General features: G+C 38.1%; 1 long non-coding RNA gene across 10 annotated transcripts in view; it reads left to right on the top strand.

The window, feature by feature from the left end:
* Positions 1 to 21,224, top strand: part of LOC149470366 (uncharacterized) — a 502,914-nt gene that overhangs the window by 391,910 nt on the left and 89,780 nt on the right. For 4 of the 10 annotated variants that reach the window (XR_016309159.1, XR_016309157.1, XR_016309150.1 and 1 more), the window contains one exon: positions 11,177 to 11,665. The exons of 4 other annotated variants lie outside the window; for them this stretch is intronic. This is a non-coding gene — a long non-coding RNA (uncharacterized LOC149470366). Of the gene's footprint in view, positions 1 to 11,176; positions 11,666 to 21,224 lie in introns of those variants that run through there. 2 more of the 10 variants (XR_016309154.1, XR_016309152.1) reach the window with 1 other exon arrangement.

The raw sequence follows: 21,224 nt of genomic DNA, 5'->3' as shown, positions 1-21,224 counted from the left end.
TACTTTGCCAATCAATGGTCTGCCCTATGTGTGTCACTTGAAAAATGAGCCAAAAACCATGTGCTCCCACTAGTCTAGGTGTAAATAGGGCTTGAAAGTAAAATCGGTGTGTTTACACAAGAAAAATGAGGCTCCATTCACATCTGTGTGTCTCCGAACGCATGGCAAACTGCACAGAAATTGCCTGCTTTGCCGTGCACTGCAGAAATATACTGCAAATGTGCATCATATTTGTGTTGTCATTACATGTTAAAGGCACCCCAAGTGCAGCAAACATACCAAAAACTGCGTTAACGCACCGTGCTCCGCTTCAGAAAAGGTTCTGAAACATCTCTGGGGCAATTGTGCATGTAGGATAGCCCATTCAAGTGAATAGGCTGCTCTATGCATGATGAGTAAAAACATTCCAAAACACCCAAAACAAACTCATGCAGGAATGTGTTGCTTACCTTTATAATCAAAAGTGAAAGAAAAAGAAAATTCCAAATTTTGGGTTATCCCCAGAATAGTAATAGAAAGGAAATCTTTCAAGGAGGACACTAGTTATGGTGACCTTGGTGACAACTTTGGATTCCTTAACTTTGGAAGGATTTCCTCTCACGTCCTGTTTTGACTTTGGGACAGGAGGTAAAGGAAAGTTACCCCTAAGGAGCACAGATGCAAAAAAAACCCCCAAAAACTGGAAGGTGTTATAACCCTCCCTTACCCTATCCAAAATGAAAAAAAATGTTTCAGGTAAGTTGTACTTTAATGTGTTAGCTCATAGGCCATTAAACCCATTAAGAACATTTTCAAATACTTGTGTACAGTTTCAGCAAATTCACTGTCAAAGGGTCTGGAAAGACTGTTTTCAAGTATTAAAAAAATTAAAATGACAAACATTTCCAGAATTCTGTTAACAAATAAATAAGGTTATACAAGATTGTGAGCTCACCATACACTATAAATTCCAATTGTATAATTCTCTTAAGATCTGCCATTAACTATGTAGTGCAAAGGCCTGCCAGATTGGATATAAATTGTGTCCTCCTATGACATATTTAGGTAAATCTAAAGAATATTGCACACTCAGGATGTATAGTGTATGGCCAATTTTAGACTTCAACTGAATTATGCATACATACCTAAATTGATTCTAAAGGTTGTAATTGAAAAAAACCATGTTATGCTTACCTGCTCTGTGCAATGGTTTTGCACAGAGCAACCCTGATGCTCTTCTTTGTGGGTCTCTTTCTAGCTGTCCTGACTCCTCCCTCAGCTGAGTACCCCCAATAGTAAGCCTCTTGCTATTGGAGCAACCAATAGCAATAGCAAGAGGCTCCACCCCCACTCTCTCCTCATTGGCTCAATGGCTGTGATTGATAGCAGCAGGAGCCAATGGCCCCCGCTGCTGTGTGAGCCAATGAGGAGAGAGAGACATAGGAGAGTCACTGCTCATGCAGATTGCTGGATTGAGATGGGACTTAGGTAAGTGTAAGGGGGGCTGAGAATGCATTAAGGTACAAAACCTTCTGCCTTTAGAACCACTTTAAAGGACTGCTAAGAAATAAAGGTATTTCTCAATTAGTTATGTGGGTAAAAACGCCTTGTTAATAATCAAAGAGGTTAGAGGAGAATAACCAGACTTTTTCAGACTGACAAGTCCCCACCTGCTGATATTATTTTTCTTTAAAACAACTATGTGTGGAAGGGAATCTCTAAATGGGCAACATGGCCAATTCAGTAATGTCCCATTCACATCTAGTGTCTTGTGAATACACATGTGTACATGCTTTATGTCTGCTCTTTCTGGGTTTGCCATGACAAACGTACCAAAGAAGCTCCGGAACCTTTTCACGTTTTGAGCTTCCTGGCGTGTTTATTGTGCTTTTGCCCTGTGTTGTGTAAATGCTCCAAAGAAGCTTCTGAACCTTTTCAGGCATTGAGCTTTGTGACATGTTTGTTATTGTGTTGGTCATGAGTGAAAACACTGTACTGTCCACACTTGGGTTGCCATTCAGAAATAATGGCACCACACGCGTGTCATGCATTTGTAGGTGTGAATGTAGCCTAAGATGGATGAGTGGGTTTTTTTCAACACCATGGCTTATTTTATCTCATAATATTTTTGGGTGGGCGCAGAATCATCAAGTCTGGATGATTGCAGAAAGTATATACTGTATGGGCCTGATTTACTAATTTTTGCTGTTTATAACTTGTGTAACTCATAGATGAGTCACTTATTTTTGTTGAAGCAGGTTAAACAAAAAAAAAAATTACTCAACTTTCCCCATCCACACACTTGATGTGGATGGGGGACTATTCCCTGCTGTGCTCTTGTATTCGGATAGTGGGGACACTTCTCCATGGTCAGAATACACTTTTTAGTGCTTGCAGTGATAAAAATAAATAAAAAAAAAAAAAAATCCAAAGATCAATCAAAGTACATTACTCAAGTTATATGCATACAAATACACACAAAAAAATGTCAGTGTAATAAAGTCCCAATGAATTTCCAGTGCTTCAAATCATAAGGGTTCTTCCTAATCATATAAGTGAATATCACCAATCAGTGCTCTTCTACTGTGTAATGCTGTGATTTCCCCTCACCAGGTGTGCTCTCACCTGGATGAATTTGATCTTACTACAAGAGCATGATCAATAAACACTTTTTGTCCCCTGGGGACTAGATACGATTCTTCCAGAAATACCTCCAATCTCTCCTCTCCTCTATGCTATATGTTGCAAAATCCCATCACTCTTCCCTTGCTCTGTTCAGCCAGATCATATAGGGGGGAGAACAAAGAGTGCCCACATAGTGCTTATATCATTTTAAAACCAACCTTTATTTGCCCCAAAATTGTAGGAAAATAACTCAAATTAAAAAGGTGCTTGTAGCGCACTACACATATCAAACATAAAAATTAATAGAGCCGTCAATAGTGCATATCGGGACTCAGATCAGTGTAATTACCACTCGCAGCTAATACTGGAAAGTCTTGACGTCATATGCCGCTTCAACACGCGTTATGTCACAGGGTCATGTGGCTTCCTCAGGGGGAATCCCTGAAGGTAAAAAAAAACCTTCTCTGTTCTTCAGCCCCCCAATACTTACCTGAGCCCCCTCTTGATCCTGTGATGTGCACTGGAGTCTCAGCTATCTCAGGACACCCTTGCTGCATTGGCTGAGCCATTGGTTCCCGCTGCTGTCAATCACAGTGGGAGTGGGGCCAAGCCGTGGCTACATGTGTAAATGGACACACAGAGCAGAGGCTGGGGAGTGTGCGTGCTCAGGTGGCCCCATAGAAAGCTTCTTGCTGTGGGGACACACGACAGCAGGGAGGGGCCAAGAATGTCAGGGGGACCTTAGAAGAGGAGGATTCAGGCTGCTCTGTGCAAAACCACTGCACACAGCAGGTAAGTATAGACATGTTTGTTATTTTTGTCAAAAAATGTAAACCTTTAGAATCACTTTATTATAAAATATTATACATTGTTGTATAACCTGGGAGTTTTGTATTTCTTATACTGCATTATACTGTAAGCTTTGTGCTTCACTGTTCCATTTCAGAGAAGGAGAATAGCAGTAATTTTCCCTGAAGTAAATTTGCGTTCCCATACCATGTGTCATTTTTCTCAGTGGTAGACACGGTCTCCCCTATATTAGCATTAATGCTGTTTTCTAGTCTAATTTAAGGTTGGTTTAAAATGACTAATACAGTTCCAGTGTGTTACAAATGTATGAGTCTGCTATACAGTTCTTGATCTTGTATTAAAATAGCTAACACTAATCACAACATGAAGTCAAGTGAAGAATTGATTTTATAATGCTTGGTTCTTACCCAATGCTTAAACAGCAGGTCAATATTTAATCAATCACACTTTTTTTCATATGATGACATTTGCTTAGCTGATTTCTCCTTCCCACAAATTTCCCTCCCTCCTAACCTTGTATGATCGAAAAATAACTCCATAAACATTACTTGCTGAAAAAGAGCTTGAAATAATGCTGTTCTAAGCACAAGTTGTTAATGATATTTAGTTTAAATTTAAAGGCAAGCATATATTTTATATACAAAGTTCAAAGCTATTTGCAGTATGTCCAACAACCTAGATAGTATGCAATTTGAGATACATATGTCTTATTAATTGCAACAATTTTGTATTTTTAGCTTAGTACTATGTTTAATATTTCATATATACCTGTTTTTTGTGAAAATAAAATAAAATATGTAGAATGGATCCAGTATCCCCCATATCAGTATCCTATCATAGGAAGAACGTAGGACCACTATATTAGAGTGCCTGTATTGCTATGGACTCTAGATGTTGGTGTTATTTCTTGACATTTAATTTAAACTGTGGCTTTTTTGTATTTATTTAGTATACTGATATAATAATAGACCCCTCATTTGTGATTAGCATTCTATTTTTCTTCAAATGCTTAAAGCTGTTAGAGGTCTAGCACTTTAACACCCCACTCCACTTTTACATAAAAATGCATTGGGCAGAGGTAGGTAAAATAAAAAGGCAGTTTTCCCTGCAATAGTCATCACTTTTCTGTTTACTCCTAGATGGTGTTGCTCCTCCATGTTGAATGATGCCCAGTGTGAATAGTGTGGCTCTTCGGCTGGCCATACACTATACAATCTTCTGTCTGTCTAATTTCTGCCCAATTTCCCTTAGATTTACCTTCAACTATGTCGTGCAAGAGCCTGCCTAATTGGATACAATTGAAAGTGTTATTAGTTTTGACTTACTATTATATGGTTTTTGGTAAATCTAAACCAAAAATCTCAAGAAAATTGTATAATGTATGGCCAGCCTTAAAGTCATATCTGGCCAAGCAACAATTCTTAGAAAAAGGTCCACAATGGTATTTGCCATTGTTTGCAATATTCCCCATACAGCATGATAGCAAGTACAATTTCAGAATTAGAACCTACTGTGGCTCAATAAACTAACCTATCTAACAGGCTTCCAACATTCTATCTAAGTTTGTAGTTTTTTATTTAGTTTCTTCAAGTGATCTGTCATTCAATAATATTTTTTTTCTTCTGTTGTAATCCCTTTTCTCTGCATTTTATTAATTTTTTTAACTGAACTTCATCTCTCGCACCCGTATACACCTTTTCGACCAGAACAAATTTTGCATTTTCCTTTTGAGCCTATTGATTATGCAATAACTTTCTTGCTAGTTTAGATAACTAAGTAATACTTATATTTTTTTTTCTACAAACAAGGATTTCTCTTGGCAAAATATATTTTATTATATATGCAAATAACAGACAAAACAAAATAAACCCCACTTCTCTGGTTGAGCAGTTAGTTTTAAAACATGTTTTACTGTAGATAGTAAGTACATATTTTATTCTTTGTTTTGTCCTGTTTGTAATGACTTGGATGAACTTGGGTATGGGTTGACCAGGATATCAATCAAACCTATGTTGTTTACAGTTTTCTGAACAGGCAAACTAAATGGCCAGATTTGGCCAGCTAGCCACCTGCCTGAACCTTGGGCTCCTGCAACCAATAGTCATTCATTTAGTGGCAAAAAAATAAATAAATATGGTTTCCCAATGCACATCCAAAATCAACAACATAATCTAACAATGTACTTTCATTGTCAATTATGATTAATGATGCCCTAATGACCCCCAGATATGAAGGCTGGCTTTATGGCAATACTCTCCCATTGCACTCCTGCCATAAATAACCATTTCCTAGTCTGCTGCTAAATGTCAACAAACTGAATGGGGATTCTGACTGATGTCATTGACCATATATGGTCAATGATGTCACTGGGGACTACTTGGTCACTTTGTATACAAACAAAAGTTGGTTGGGAAATAGCTGACATTTATTTTTTTTGGGTGGGGTCATTTTTGCTTGAGTACATTTTACAGGTGAGCCATGTGATTTGCAAGTTTAAGGCATCCCCAAGCATGTTATTTAAAGGGTAACTCTACTTTTGTGGGAAAAAAAGAGCAAATAAAAAATATATAGCAATATACAATTACTACATAAGCCATATTGTACTTACATATTATGAAAAAAAAATCACCTTTCCTTTTAAATCTACAGTGCTGTAATGCTTTTTTAAAATTCAATATGGCAACCTGGAGATGTTCTGTACACTGTTGTTGTATGGAACACTCTCAGAAATGTAATTTCCTGCTTGTGTGATTGGCTCACTGATTTTTCCAGAAGTCTGCACTAAGATACACATTAGATTTTAGGCATCCCCTGCAACAAAAGGGATTCAGACATGACAGAGTTTCCCTTTTAACTTGCATTGTTTCTTTATCTGACATCACATATGGATCGAAGATTACCCTTTGATCTATGATGAATGAGTCAGACTAGTTTCAATGTGGCAGGAATAATGTTGTTACTTTTATTTACACTGCAGACACTGTCGTTTTATACAGAAGAAGCAAGAGTTACTCCTATGATATGGAACATAATGCAGTTTTTTTTTGTTTTTAAGACTTTTTTTATTGTAAAAAAAAAACAATACCACAATACTACTGCTTACAATAACAGGCTGTCATCATTTTGTATGCACATTATAAATAAGAGTACAGTAGCAAATTTTTAGATCCTTTAGATTGGAAGCTCCATGAGCAGGGCCCTCCTATTCCTTCTGTATTTAACTGTATTGTAATTGTACTGCCCCCCTTTATATTGTAAAGCACTATAGATGCTATGAAAATCCTGCATAATAAAAATAATAATAATGATAATAACAATATGAAACATATCACCAAATGATACATTAAACTAGAAAAACTTCATTAAGTGGCATGTGGACAATTGAGGACCATATGTGTTGAGGATATCTACATGCACCATATTTTAGTAAATAGTTTTATATGTCCTCTAAAGTTGAAAGTAAGGTAATGCCAGTGCTGCTTTCTCCACTGGTAAGTTTAGTGCGCAAACAAAAATGTGGGGATTTTCTTGGTTCCAGGTAAAAAAGGCAAATATTCAGTTTATTTTTGTAAAGGTGGCAAGAGAGATCTGAATATGGTAATTTTTTTGTACAACAGTACATTTTTATTAATTTGGAAAATAGAAAGAACAGTATAAAATCAGACTGTGAGCCATGACGTGTCAGTCTTTCAAGGAAGTCGAGACAAATAGACTTCCTATTACAAGGTGATATGAGCAAAAAAAAAAAATGATGCATACAGTGCACAAGAGTCCAACATGAAGTATAAGATAAAGTAACTAAAGAACTATAGTAAACTAATGACAACAATCACATTCAGCTATCAGTCAAGTTTGAGTTGTTATCCGATCAGCCGAAATTGCACATTGAGTGCAAGATTCTTCCTCCAAATTTTAGTGATTAGTGATATTGCTGCTAATAACACATGGAGAACTGTAGTGTGGTGTGGGTTGCAGCTTTCAATACTTAAGTTAAGCATTACTTGGGCAGGGTCAGATGCAGTCAGTATGCCTGTTAACTTTGAGAATAGATGAAACGTTTGTCAGCAGAAGCTAGTAAGGGTCTTACATTGCCATAAATTTGAAGAAGGTTGCCTACTTGCCCAAAGCCCCTCCAACACAATGAAGATTGGCTCGGAAAAAATTTTGCTAGTCTATAAGGGGTAAGGTACTGCCGAGAAATTATTTTTTTTATTTAACTCCCAGTGGTTAATACAATGAGAGAAGTTATATGTGTATTGTATGGCCTTCATACAAAAAAGTAGACTGTAGATCTGTCTCCTAGCATTGCATGGGTAGGGTTTTAAGGAAGATCTCTTTATGTTGAAGGAGATAATAAACTAAAAGTCAGCAGCATGAGTACATGCTTCTTTCCACAAGGAGCAGCATTTAGCCAGGTGATTAAGGCCTTTTATGTTAAGTGACAAAAACATAAGTCCCATGGTGTACGGTTAAAGGGTCGATGAATGGAGATCTTTAAAATAGGAATAAAAGACGAAGCAAGGAGCATGGATTTAAGCCTATGAATGTATGAGGTTGACAAATGGTGTATATCTTTGGGTATTGTCAAAAACAAAGAACAGACAAAGTCAGGAACAACTGTCAGAGGCAATATATCCTGATTTAGCTGGCTGAACCAAGTCATCAAATAGAAGAGAAGTTCCAACATGGAATAATCAATGTAACAGTCATACCACAGGAAAGTAAAAAGGTGGGGCATTCAAATTTTAAAGAAGGTCTTGAGCAGACTGAACTGGAAAACATATCTTGGGTCAAGACAAAATGAGTACGTGTCTTACCCTGCTGGAAACACCATGTTGCATCGTGTGAAGAGCCAACTCAACGGTTTTCATGAGATGTGTCTTGCAGAAACCTTTTGCCAGTCCAAAGGTGATTTGGATAGCAGGTTAGGACGATGATCAGCAGGAGATGGAGCTGGTATGATGTCCCATTACCATAGAAGATTAAGCCCCTCTTCAAGTGAGATTACATAAGAGGTGGAGCCATGATGTGTGGTCTCTAGCTTTGCAGGGTATTTCCATTTGTACTGAATGTTATGGTTCTGCAAGGCTTTTGTAATGGAAATAAGGTTTTTACAGTGTTGGAGTGTATATTGTAAGAGGTCTGGGAGAAGTTGTAACTTGGTAACCTATTCATGTAGGTAGCCAGAGCGACAGAACGCTGCCAGGAATTGTTCTTTAATCTGAAAAAAATGTACTCACAGAATGACATTTCTGGGTACTTCCTCTGGTAGAAAGGATGGTTTAGGAACCCTATGCACATGATCAGTAGTGAGATCTGCTGGGGTGAGTGACAGAATGACCTCCAAGAATAGGTTGTGCACAAAATGAGGCAATTGGGAGGATTGTTTAGATTCTGGTATTCCGCTGTTTTTCAGGTTGTTTCTCCTGGACCTATCTTCGAGGTCCACCAACTTCGCTTTAATTCATGTGATCTCATCAGACTAGGCGGTGTGGGCTTATACCAAAAGTAATTACAGTAACTGTAAAATTGCTCATCAATTGTTCCACATGATCTACCCAATCTCCCAGTTCTTGCAGTTCCCTTTTGGATTGGTGAATACATGCTAATACATCTACCTGCAATAACACTGTCAAGGAGAGGAACATTTCCATTTACTTCCTTTTGGCATAGGAATCCACTGCCACCAGGGGCAGATTGGCTGACCAAAACTGGGGTCGCAGCTGGGCAGAATGTGGTGAGAGCCCTAAAAAGGGCTGAGCCCAAAATACTGCCTGATCTTCACCAGAGCTCCTAGATGGAGATGTTGTGCTGTAGGCACAACATCTCCATCTAGGAGATGTACTGTAGGCAATATCAAGGGTGCAATCCTCTGAGCAGGCCACAACTTAGGGAAAAATGTTTTTGCAGTTCTGATGCACTGGTCTCACAAAACAACAGGGTACACAAATAGTCAGAGAGTACAGGAATACACTGAGAGACACATGAGAACCACATGCTGGGTGTGCACAGGTTCAGATAGCAAGGCAGACTAGAAACCTACAGGGGACACAGAATGGTACAGAAAAGCAAATAACAAACTGAAGTGCAAAGAGTGACATGGAGGTGAAGGAGGATGAAATGCAGGTATACATAGAAACATAGAAAAATGATGGCAGAAAAAGACCGAGTGGTCCATTGAGTCTGCCCCTTTTTTAGTTTTTTTATTTTTGTTTTTTTTTCTCCTTCCTCCTGCTGGTGACCCCTCTAGTGATACATCCTAAAATTCTATTCGCTTTCCCAACAGTCTGGCCACACTTATTGCTCATTTTGCAATCATCTGAAATAATAGTCCTTTTCCTCTGAAGTGCTGGTCAATACTGTACCTCCAATGTTGTACTCTCTCAATGGTTTATTTTTCTCTAGGTGCATTATGTTACATTTAGAAACATTGAACTGCAATTTCTACTTGTTTGACCAATCTTCCAGCAATGCCAAATCATGTTCCATGTTACAGATACCGCCAGGGATATCAACCCTATTACACACCTTTCTGTCATCAGCAAAAAGACATACCTTGCTCAACAAACCTTTAGTTATATCACTCACATATAGATTAAATAGAACAGAACCTAGTACAGAGCCTTGTGGTACACCACTTGTGACTGGTCTCTGTTCCGAGTGAACCCCATTTACAACCACACTCTGGTATCTATCCTTTAGCCAGCTGCATATCCACTGAACCACCCAAGGGCTAAGTCCTAGCTTGTACAACTTGTAATAGATCCTTATGTGGAATTGTATCAAATGCCTTGCTGAAATCAAGATATGCTATGTCCACAGCATCACCCTGGTCCAAAACATTGGTAATATAGTAAAAAAATCCAATCAGATTAGTCTGGTATGATCTGCCCTTGGTAAAACCATGCTGCTTTGGATCCAGCAAGTTGTGTGTTTTTAAGTGATCAATGATTCTTCTTTTCAGGAGTGATTCCATTAACTTGACTACAACCTAAGTTAAACTCACTGGCCTGAAACCAGCTTCTACCTTGCTGCCCTTCTTGTGGATAGGTACAATATTCGGTTTCCACCAGTCATGGGGAACTTCTCCTGTTAGAAGAGATTGATTAAAAAGATCAGTTAATGGTCCAACTACTATACCTCAAAGTTCTCTTAGAACTCTGGGATGAATACCATCAGGGCCCATTCCTTTATTAATCTTTAACCGAGCCAGTTCCTCTGCTACCTCTGTCTCCGGAAATCCTAAAAATGAACCACCATTACTAGAACAAATGTGATTTCACAACTTATTATCGTTAATATAATTTATTTCTGAGAAGACTGAACAAAAGTAATTGTTTAAGTGATTTGCTACATCCAGGTCTCCCTTAACATATGTGTTGTGCCCAGTGTTCATTTTAGTGATCCCATCATATATTTTCTTTATATCACTAATGTACCTAAAAAAGATTTCATCTCCTTTCTTAACAGATTTAGCAATTTCCACCTCTTTTTGTGCTTTGGCACCACTGATAATGTGTTTGGCCTCCTTTTGTCTATTCTTATACTCTTCTCTGTCAGCTACACTTCCTGTTTCCTAAATCTCCTATATGCTTATTTTTTTTCCTTTACTATCCTACTTATCTCTTTAGTAAACCATATCGTTTTGTTCTTTTGTTTATTCTTACTAACTTGCCTGACATAAAATCTAGTTGCCTCCAGAATGGTAGACTTTAACAGTGCCCACTGATTACTTAATCCTGTTGTTTTACTCCAATCTTAGACATGCATGGAGTGACAAGAGCAGGTTACAGACTGAGGGACACAAGGCTGGAAGCCAGCTGGGACACCGAGAGCAAGGCTGGAAATAAACTGGGACACACTAGGAGCAAAGCAAGGAACAAGCTAGAACACACTAGAAGCAAAGGTAAAAAAAAGCTGGGACACATTGGCAGTACTGGGGGTGCTGGGGATCACAAAAGGCACAGAAAAACACTTGAAGAGAACACAGAGGGTCCTCCTATGTGTGGCTGCAGTGCTTGAACACTGAGGCCCGGTTAAAAAACTTTCATCTAGGTGAACTTTTCAATGCTTCCTGAAGAAGATCTTGAATTGGCTTGATCGAAACGTATTCATTTGATTCTTGCTTTTGTTATCTTAAGATATGGGAACATGTTTAATGACCCTGTCAGAGCCATGATATGGCTTTTAGTATTCGTACAATGATTTTAAAGAATTTTTGTACAATAAAGTATATTACTTTTTACATTAACGCATGTGTGGTATATTTCAAGCTGCAAAAAAGTTTTTTTCTTTTTGAATTAATGTAGTTTGGGGACGAGCAGCTGATACTCTGAGCAAATTTGAACTGGGGATGGGGAGCACCTACGTAAGCAGACATGGCATTTCAAGGTCCATTTTAATTGGTAAAAACACATACAAACAAATGAAAACGTCATAAAACCTGGACTGTAACTTGGTCAAAGGGACCCTTTCACCAGACATTCACTTTTCTCATCAACAAAAAAAGAATATATATATATATATATATATATATATATATATAATAGCATGCATATTATCTACCTGAAAAAGCCTCATTTTTGTAGACCTCTAAATAGCCTGAAACTGCTGCTGGGCATCTCCATCTTGGATGTGATGTCAGCAGTCCCAGCAGACTCAGAGCTGTCATCAAATGCAATGTTATAGTATTCCCTTTCACTTCTCCCTCAGAAAGTAATACAAGGTTATGTAGAGAAAGGAGGGACAGGTGATCTGGACCAGCACAGACAGTAATTACACACTCCCAGAAGAGTAGATTGCTATGATGGACAAGGAAAGAAGATGCTGTGCTAGGAAATTGACTCTTTAGGAGTAGTCAAATTTTCCAGCAAGTTTTTTAGCATATTGCAAATAATTTGTGGAACCGAAAAACACTGCATCTAAGTATTTAATCAGCTTGTTTTTCCAGTGACTTTACCTAGAATTTTTAAGCTGGAGACAGAGTCTCTTTGATGTCAATCTGTTTTGGCTATGACTGTACCCATGATTAAATCATTTCTATATATTTTAAACCATTTAAAGCCACAATGTTGTAATGCTTGGTGAAGCAAAATATACTCATCTTTTTTAAACCTATTTGAATCAAGTCTATATTGCACAATTTAACTATTTCCCTAGCTCATAATAATACTATGTAATGGTAATTTTTTTCCATACCTTTCTAATCAAACGTTTGCTTTTATCTCTCCATATAAAGGAATTGAAATGGCTTCTTTCAGGATTCTGTTGCCTCCAGGGAGATAAGGACCCTGCGGTTAACAGGATGAAAGATTTTTGTTTAGAAAATTTTATTTAGACAATGAAAAATGACCTCTGTAAACTCAAAGCTATCTTATTTTGGGGGCTTTAGGCTTCTGGCAGATAAATCAATTAGGCCCTTTGGATAGGAGAAAAAAATATTGCAGTAACAATGTAAGTACAATGTCAAAGATTTTTGTGTGAGTATAAAGTAGAATTGAATATGATATTTTAAGCTTTTCACCTAATACAGAAATGTACCATTTAGCAAATAAACATCTATTTTATCAGAATTTTTAATGTTTCTATATTTTCTATATTTAAATTAATATATTTAAATAAATAGCAATTTTCAATAGCAATTTGCTCACAATAATAACCAATTAGGAATAATAAACATTTAAAAATCCCCTACCAATGAGATCTGTTTATCGAAGATCATCACTAAGCATTCATTTCCTATGCTTGGTTAGCCTTAGATGTAGTCATTTAATATTACATATCCTTTTGTGCTGTAGGGTTAAAGCAATTTCTTATTAAAAGTATAAAAAAAAGTGAATATGCTATATGTGTGTGTGTATATATATATATATATATATATATATATATATATATATGATATTTCCATGAATACTATGTAATTACTGAATATCAGACATCCTCTGGCTCATTGATCTCTAGGAAATGCTATGTTTGAGCTCCCAGAATGTCCAGACTGACTGAAGTAGTTTTCCACAGATGAGGCATGCCTTGGGGATGCCACCGAATACATTCTCAGCCAGTACAAATGTGTCCCCATATCAGCACTGATGAAATAGGCACTGCCACATAAGATCCAAGACAGCCCCATTTGAATAACATAGGTCTTTCACTTCCCACCTTCAGTTTTCTTTTTTATTGTCATGAGACCACTTGCAATAAGATTCCCCTTTAGGGAGATCAGGTTGTTATACACTTGCCCTATGCCCTTCCAGGACTGAAGGCACCAGTGTTATCCCTAAATAGGTGTAAACCAGTGTAATTCAGTGAGAAGGTTTTCTTTGTTTTTGTTTTTTTTAAATCCGGCATACTGTATGTATGAGGGTTTTGCTGGGCTTATGCAAACACAGTTATGCCTAGAAAGATGGTGTGTGAAGGATGTTTTTCCCAGGAAGCAGACAAAGAGTCAGCAGAAGTGAAAGCATATTTTAGAGATGCTGTAGCAGAATGCATGAGACCATTCATTCATCTTCAGCTATACCTTCCCTCCTCCTAAGGTTGCCACCTCATTCCTTTAAAACCAAACACATATTAATTACACAGGTTCTGTGGCTTATTAAGGTGGCAATTAAATTCACTTAGTGACTTATCTGCATTAAATTGGACTCAGAACCTGTGTAAATAATATGTGTATGGTTTTAAAGGGATGAGGCGGCAACCCTACCTCCTCCATCTGCCTCAGCCCAAAAAGATATGCTCTAGAAAGGAAGCTGTAAACTCCTATAAAGTATCAGGTGAAGAAGAGTATGATGAACCACTCTTGTCTCTTTTTTTGTTTAAGCAGTTAAGGAAATGAAATTGGGAGAAGAAAGGTGAACATCCTAAGAATGTTTGCAAATATCCAAGCTTGCAGCAAAAAAATCCTTCTTCATTTCTTTTTATTCCAAAGGTAAGAGAAATGACAGAGGATGTGTGAGGCAGACCAGATAAAGTATTTTCTTGTCAAAATCATACCCCCCTGCTGGCTTCAGACTCAAATATAGTGCAGACCCCACCTAAAGTGGATGCACCCTTATGCATCTGGCAAGACATATTACTTACTACATGCTATAATCAATCGGTTAATCAATAATTACAGAAAGCTGGCTGACAGCCGAATGGCCAAGGTTGACAGGCGAATGTAAACAAAGGAATTGTTAAAAAAGAAGGTTCTGAGGAGGCACGATTTAAAAAAAGGCATGGAGTCCCCCCAAATTCCACACCAGACCCTTGGGGTTTAAAATGGATTTTAAGGGGGAACCCCATGCAAAAAAAGAAAAAAGAGGGGTCAACGGCATCCCCTGGGGGACACAACCACTTTTTTTTTACTTTTTAGATTCACAGACCACAAGCTGTCATTTGTGGCTAGTGTATCAATGACATGGATGTGTCAACAGGTTTTTTCTTTTAGCGGGTTAGCAGGCATTGTTCATTGGATATCTGCATTGCTGAATGACATGATTAACAATGGACTTACATTCTAGTACATTTTTAAAAATCTTTTTAATAAAGAACTTGTCAAAACGTATATGCATTCATTTACACCTGACGACTAACCCTTGCACATTCATGTGGGTGGGTGGGCAATGTATCTGGGTACCCCCTTATTTTTAAAAGGGGCTTCCAGATTCTGGTTAACCCTCCACCCACAGACTCCCAAAATCATAAGTCTACCAGGTTGTAGGAAAGAAGCCCTTGACCTCATCATCATGGGGATAAGGTGCTGTACAAGGGGGAGTTCCTCCTGGCAAAGTAAATTTGGCCTAGTATGGTTTAGAAGGGGATACACACTTGTCACTCTCTTTCCTGGCCTGCTAGGCTGCTGTATGCATGGATAAGTGTAAGCTATGGAATATAAGTGGACCCCATTTTTTGGTTGGGTGCCCCATTAACATTTATACCAAACCCTCATCTAGGATAAAGGTTTGGTATAGATGAAAGGGATCCCCTGCTAATTTGTTTACAAACAGAATGAATCATTCAGAAGCTGTCTAACTGTAATAGCAATTTAAATTGCATTTTTTCTTTTTAAATGTCAGTTTTGCTGTAGTAAATTTTATACATTGTACAAATGTGCCACTTCACAGGCAGGTTAAAGGCATCCCAAAGGCATGTTATTTCAAGTAATTTTGAATTTTTCTTGTTTCACATTAAGTATTATCAAAATTGCTGCTCTCCACCGAACAGAATTTAAAAAAATGTTGCTTTTCGCTAAAATTCTTCAGCAGAATTCTTCACCAGATCAATGGGTTCAAGCAGTCGTGGCAAGGGGTATCTATTAGAATTCAACTGAGGGACCATTTCAAAGAAACAAAAAACCAGGTTCATATAAAAAGTGAGATACTATCCTGACTAATTCAGAGTCTCTAAAACACAGTAGAGCTGTAGTTACAGTATTTACCCTGGAATGGAAACAGATTTTTTCCTTTACCCTATTATTGGTTCCTCAGGCAGATACAAGTTAGTGTTAATTATAAATCCAAATTCACTCAAATGTTTCTCTTAAGTGAAATCATTCAAGATGGAATAGATAGAAATCATTATAAAGATCATAATGAAAGATGATTGGGTACTCTCGATAGACTTCTTGATAGTACTAGCTTATCAATATATGTCCATTTACATATTCCCATCTTCAAACATCCCCAAAGTTTGTAAGATTTACAGTTTGCCAGCCTTCTGTTTGGGCTTTCAGACCAAATATTGGTTGCTCAGACATTTGTGTGAAGTACGAAAAAAGTTTAGGGTGTTAGGCACAGATGAACATAACAGTTTAAAGCTGTTGCTAAGGAAGGCAATTATGTCACCACTATATGTGCCCCTTTCTTTATATAGCCGATGACAGCTTGGGGATTTACAATAAAGGATTTTTTAGTGGGGATTTTATTTTTTACTAAAGGACTTGCTAAATGTTTTGATGTCTTTATTTTTAGAGTACAACTTTTTTTTATCGTGAATAAGTAGGGCTATTATGTACCCTACTCATTTTTTGGGGGAGCACAGTATCTGGGGTCCCCCATATTATTAAATGAGCTTCCAGATTCTAATAAGCCCCCTGCAATCAGACCCCCACAAATGGGGCAAGGGTTGCAGGGAAGAAGCCCTTGCTCTCACCAACATGGGGACAAGGTGCCTTGCCATGTTGAGGGCATGTGGCCTTGTTAGCAAGGGTGCATGCTTTGATTAAGCATCTGGTATGGATTTTTAGGGTGACCTCATGCCTTTTTTAGTGGTTTTTTTGTAAGTGTAGTGCTACCCTCATGAGGGTGGTTATGTTTCTAGGTACCCATAAGCTCTGCACAGTCAGGCAACATATCACTTGGATGGGGTACCAGGGGTCATGGGATGCCCAACTTGACTGAAATAGTGCATGGGGACAATGTCCTTCCTATTTACAGAAACAAATCCTGGACTGTTCTTTTCCTTGAAAGCCAGCAGTCTTTGAGGATGAGTAGTAACAGCCCCTTACAGGCGAGGAACTCGCAGTCCCTCTGAAATCAACTTAGCTTCTTGTGAACTACATGCAGAGATGTCTCCTCTCCCTTGTAGAACTGCTCCCAGCTCCAAAACCTGCAGACACTACCAGCCCTTCTGGCTGCTCTGAAGATCTCCCAGGACAAGGATAAAGGATTAAGAACAGTGCTGTCCTTTGAAGGCTTTCTACATAGGGCAGTCTCTCCCCTTGTGAATCCCAGGGTGTGCTGTTGTACTCACTTTGTCCACTTTTCTCCCAATGTTCCCAGGCCTTGATCCTGTTCGTGCCATACTGCTGAATGGAGTTTCCTGAGCCAGCCCCAGCCCAGCCAGGAGGCCAGACCCCCCAGACCTCAGAGACCCCTCCCAGGCCACCGAAGGTCTCCTCAGCACTTAATTTTCCACCTGACTCCACAGCATGCAGACTATGTCTCCACCTCTTCCACCGACTGGCTTCTGGAAGGTTCCCATGGTCCTCCAGAACCAGGTGGAGGTGATAGAGTCCCAACCTGTTAAGTCATCCAGCTTGACCTGCAGTAACATGACCTTAATTACAGACTCACACAGTTACCATGAGTCATACACAATAGCTTTGCTTACACCATTCAAGTAGCACACTAGAGGGTGCTATATAAGGTACCCCGTAAAATCCATACCAGATTCAAAGCGCATTTTGAAAGGACTGTATGCATTCTTTCACTCTTTCTGTAGCATGGGCTATAGTAACAATGACATTTACAAAAAAAATGAATCTATCATGATCAGGAGTCAGACTTGAAGACCAGTTGATATAGTAGTGGAAAGGCTCACACAGAAAGCAGCAGAATAGGTACTCAGGCAGGTCACCCTGGTGGAGGAGTGGGCTCACCTGAGGTGCAGAGTCTAAGTACTAACAGGTGTGCACCAGAGCTCCTTATGGTGGAGATGGACTTTGCTGTGTGTCAGCACCAGGCCACACTCCTCAGGATCACCCCACCAGGAGATGAGCAATCAGAGGTCCAGTAAGCAAGTAAGGTTCAAACAAAAGCGTAGTCAGTGAACAAGCAAAGGTCAGTAGTGAGCAGTCGCAGGTAGGGATCAGGCAGAAGCATGGTTGAAGAACAAGCCAAGGGTCAATAACAAGTAGTATCCAAATATGGATAGCAGCAGGGAAGGCAAGGAGCGAGATACTGGCTGAAGAGAGAACAATAATCTGGCAAACAGGAAGTGCCTAGATATGGCTTAAATCAGTAATTTCATGGGAGGGGCAGAGGATTCAAGGTTCGTGACAAACAAGGTCATGGCAGAACCATTCAAATAATTGTCAAGGGAGATGTCCATCATTCCAGGTAGCTCAGCAAGAAGAGACATTGCCACACACCGTAGAAGTCCCAGGATCTGACAGAATCAGTTTACATTGCCAGCAAATGACATGCATTACCAGTTATAAAAAAACATACACACACAAAAATCCATCCAAAGGTCCCTCAAAATACCTTTTATGATTATTCGTGCTGTCAGTCATTTGCTGGCAATTTTAAAAGTTTTTTGTATAAATGTCAGTGCAAAAAAGATCACTGCTCTCAGCTGTATAAAATGTTTCATTTTTTTTGCATTGGTACATGTTCTCTAGGGCAGTGCCCCCTGCTCCCACATGATATTTTTGACACACCCTTCTAAACCGTACCCTCCACTCCTCACAAGACCTCCTGCTCTCTAGCTCCCTTGTCTCCTCCTCCCATGCTCATCTCCAGGACTTCTCCAGAGCTTCTCCCATCCTCTGGAACTTTCTTCCCCAATTTATCAGACTATCGCCTACTCTGCTCACTCTTAGGCAATCTCTGAAAACCTATCTCTTCAGGGAAGCCTATTCAGTCCTCAGCTAATAATGGAATCTTCTACTCTTCCTACCAGTCCATCCTCCACAGTTATTACCTTTTGTACTACTAACCCCTCCCTCCTAGATTGTAAGCTCCAAGGATCAGGGCCCTCCTATCCCTCTTGTATTGAACTGTATTGTTGCTGTATTGTCTCCCTTTATATTGTAAAGCGCTGAGCAAACTGTTGGCGCTATATAAATCCTGTATAATAATAATAATAATTTTCACTTAGGGGTGAACTCACTTCTGTTGCCAGTGGTTTAGGCATTAATGGCTGTGTGTTGAGTTATTTTGAGGGGACAGCAAATTTACACTGTTATACAAGCTGTACACTCACTACTTTACATTGTAGCAAAGTGTCATTTATTCAGTGTTGTCACATGAAAAGATAGAATAAAATATTTACAAAAATGTGAGGGGTGTACTCACTTCTGTGAGATACTGTAGATAGATAATACATTGATGATAGATAGATAGATAGATAGATAGATAGATAGATAGATAGATAGATAGATAGATAATACATTGATGATAGATAGATAGATAGATAGATAGATAGATAGATAGATAGATAGATAGATAATACATTGATGATAGATAGATAGATAGATAGATAGATAATACATTGATAGATAGATAGATAGATAGATAGATAGATAGATATCGACAAATATATATGTAAGGTGAATTTTTCATTGTTTTTTTTTATTTGTTTAGAATATAATTCAGAAAGAAATAAAATCTGAAATAAAAAATATATATTTTGTGAAACTGCTCTTTTTTGGCTAAATTATTTTGCTGTTACTTGTCTGCTAATAAGTTGTCTAAGAAATACTCCAGTACAGGTTTCACGCGCCTGTTTAGCCCTAAGGATCGCACAGCATGAATTTGCACTGCATGTTTGCTTTCTAAGGAGGAAATGTTGCACTTTGAAATTTGTTTTATACTCATGTCGTGTAGGGTGCAGAATTAAGGTGAAAAGTTATGCAAAAGTAAATTGTGAACTTGACAAGTTAGCAAATCAAGAGACAGCTAGTTAACATATATTGATGCTCAGTTGTTAATAATGAGATATTAACTGCTTTGAGTCTGATGTAAAAATATAAAGGAAGTGAATTAAAGAAAGCAAGCTTACAATAGCAACCAGATGACTAGTGTTGTTTTCATTTATAACAAGGAACAGAATTTTTTTTTCTGTGCACAAATTTAGCATTACCTTTAATACGCTGTTTTTCATTCTTGGACTTTTATTAGCAAAAAGATACAGTGCTAAAGAGATACCACAGATTGCAATAATAGACATATCCTTTCAGTGATATATGTCTGAAGCAATACATGCTATGTAAAGTCTAAACTTTACCTGGGTATTTAATTTGCTAAACACTGTGGATCATAAACAATTACCATTATTTCATTTTTTTTAAATGTTTTTTGCATCACAGTTCTATAGCCACTCCAATCTATGGAGCAGTGGCTGCACATCAGTGCTCAGGGCTGGTTTGCTGATAGTTACAACCGCTGAACATATAGTACCTGCATCAGCATAACCGCTTGGTGTCTTTTAATTGAAGAGCATGTGACAAGGTGACAATTCAGGACAGCAATTGGGAGACAGGGAGAGAATGTTGTCAACCCATAACAAGACGTCTGGATCACTATGTTTTATTTTAATGAAAGTTGAAAGAATGAAAATTACTTTTGAAATTACATCAACATGTTAAAGCCTATATAGGATTTTAGTGAATTGGTTTAATCTATTTTAACACCTGCAACTCATAAGTCACTCTTCGCCAAATATATAACATAACATTACATAAATGAACAGACTGGACAGTGAAAGTCAAATTCAGCTTTCCTAATTTCTATATTAGAAATACTTTTACCTACATATTTGTAATTTTTCAAAGAAAGAAATACTTTTATCAACTGATTTGTATTTTAACCAGACAAATGTTTTGTTTCAATGTAACATCTTGCTTGACTAAGCAAACACCAAAATGACATGGTGATGCACTCATCTCAATGCGAATATTCTGTATACATTTCTATGCTTTTGCATATGTATAAAGAGTTCTTATTTCAGGTGTTATGCATAATGTAAGCATTCAGCAAAGCAGAAGGGAAATGTGTATTAGATAAGAGTGTATCCAACACCAAACATATCAAAAGGAAGCTAACAGCACTTGTCAAAACACTAACACAGATGCACTGTTAAAAGACAGCTGTCAAAAATATTGCATTCTGATAACTGTATGCTTATTATACCTGTAATAATAGTATTGACTATATACGTCAATTACTTTGTTTATATCCCTTCATACATTTTTTAATCCAATATATACACTCATTGGCCACTTTATTAGGTGCAGCAGGTTAGTGCCCCACAGCATTACACCACCACTCATTGACACAAGGCATGCTTTCATGTTGTTTACTCCAAATTCTGACCCTACCATCTGA

This window comes from Staurois parvus, unplaced genomic scaffold, assembly GCF_062004578.1.
Source record: "Staurois parvus isolate SC_StPar_1 unplaced genomic scaffold, SC_StPar_1.0 ptg000048l, whole genome shotgun sequence".
Classification (NCBI taxonomy): Eukaryota; Metazoa; Chordata; class Amphibia; order Anura; family Ranidae; genus Staurois; species Staurois parvus.
This window is presented reverse-complemented; position numbering and strand designations above follow the sequence as displayed.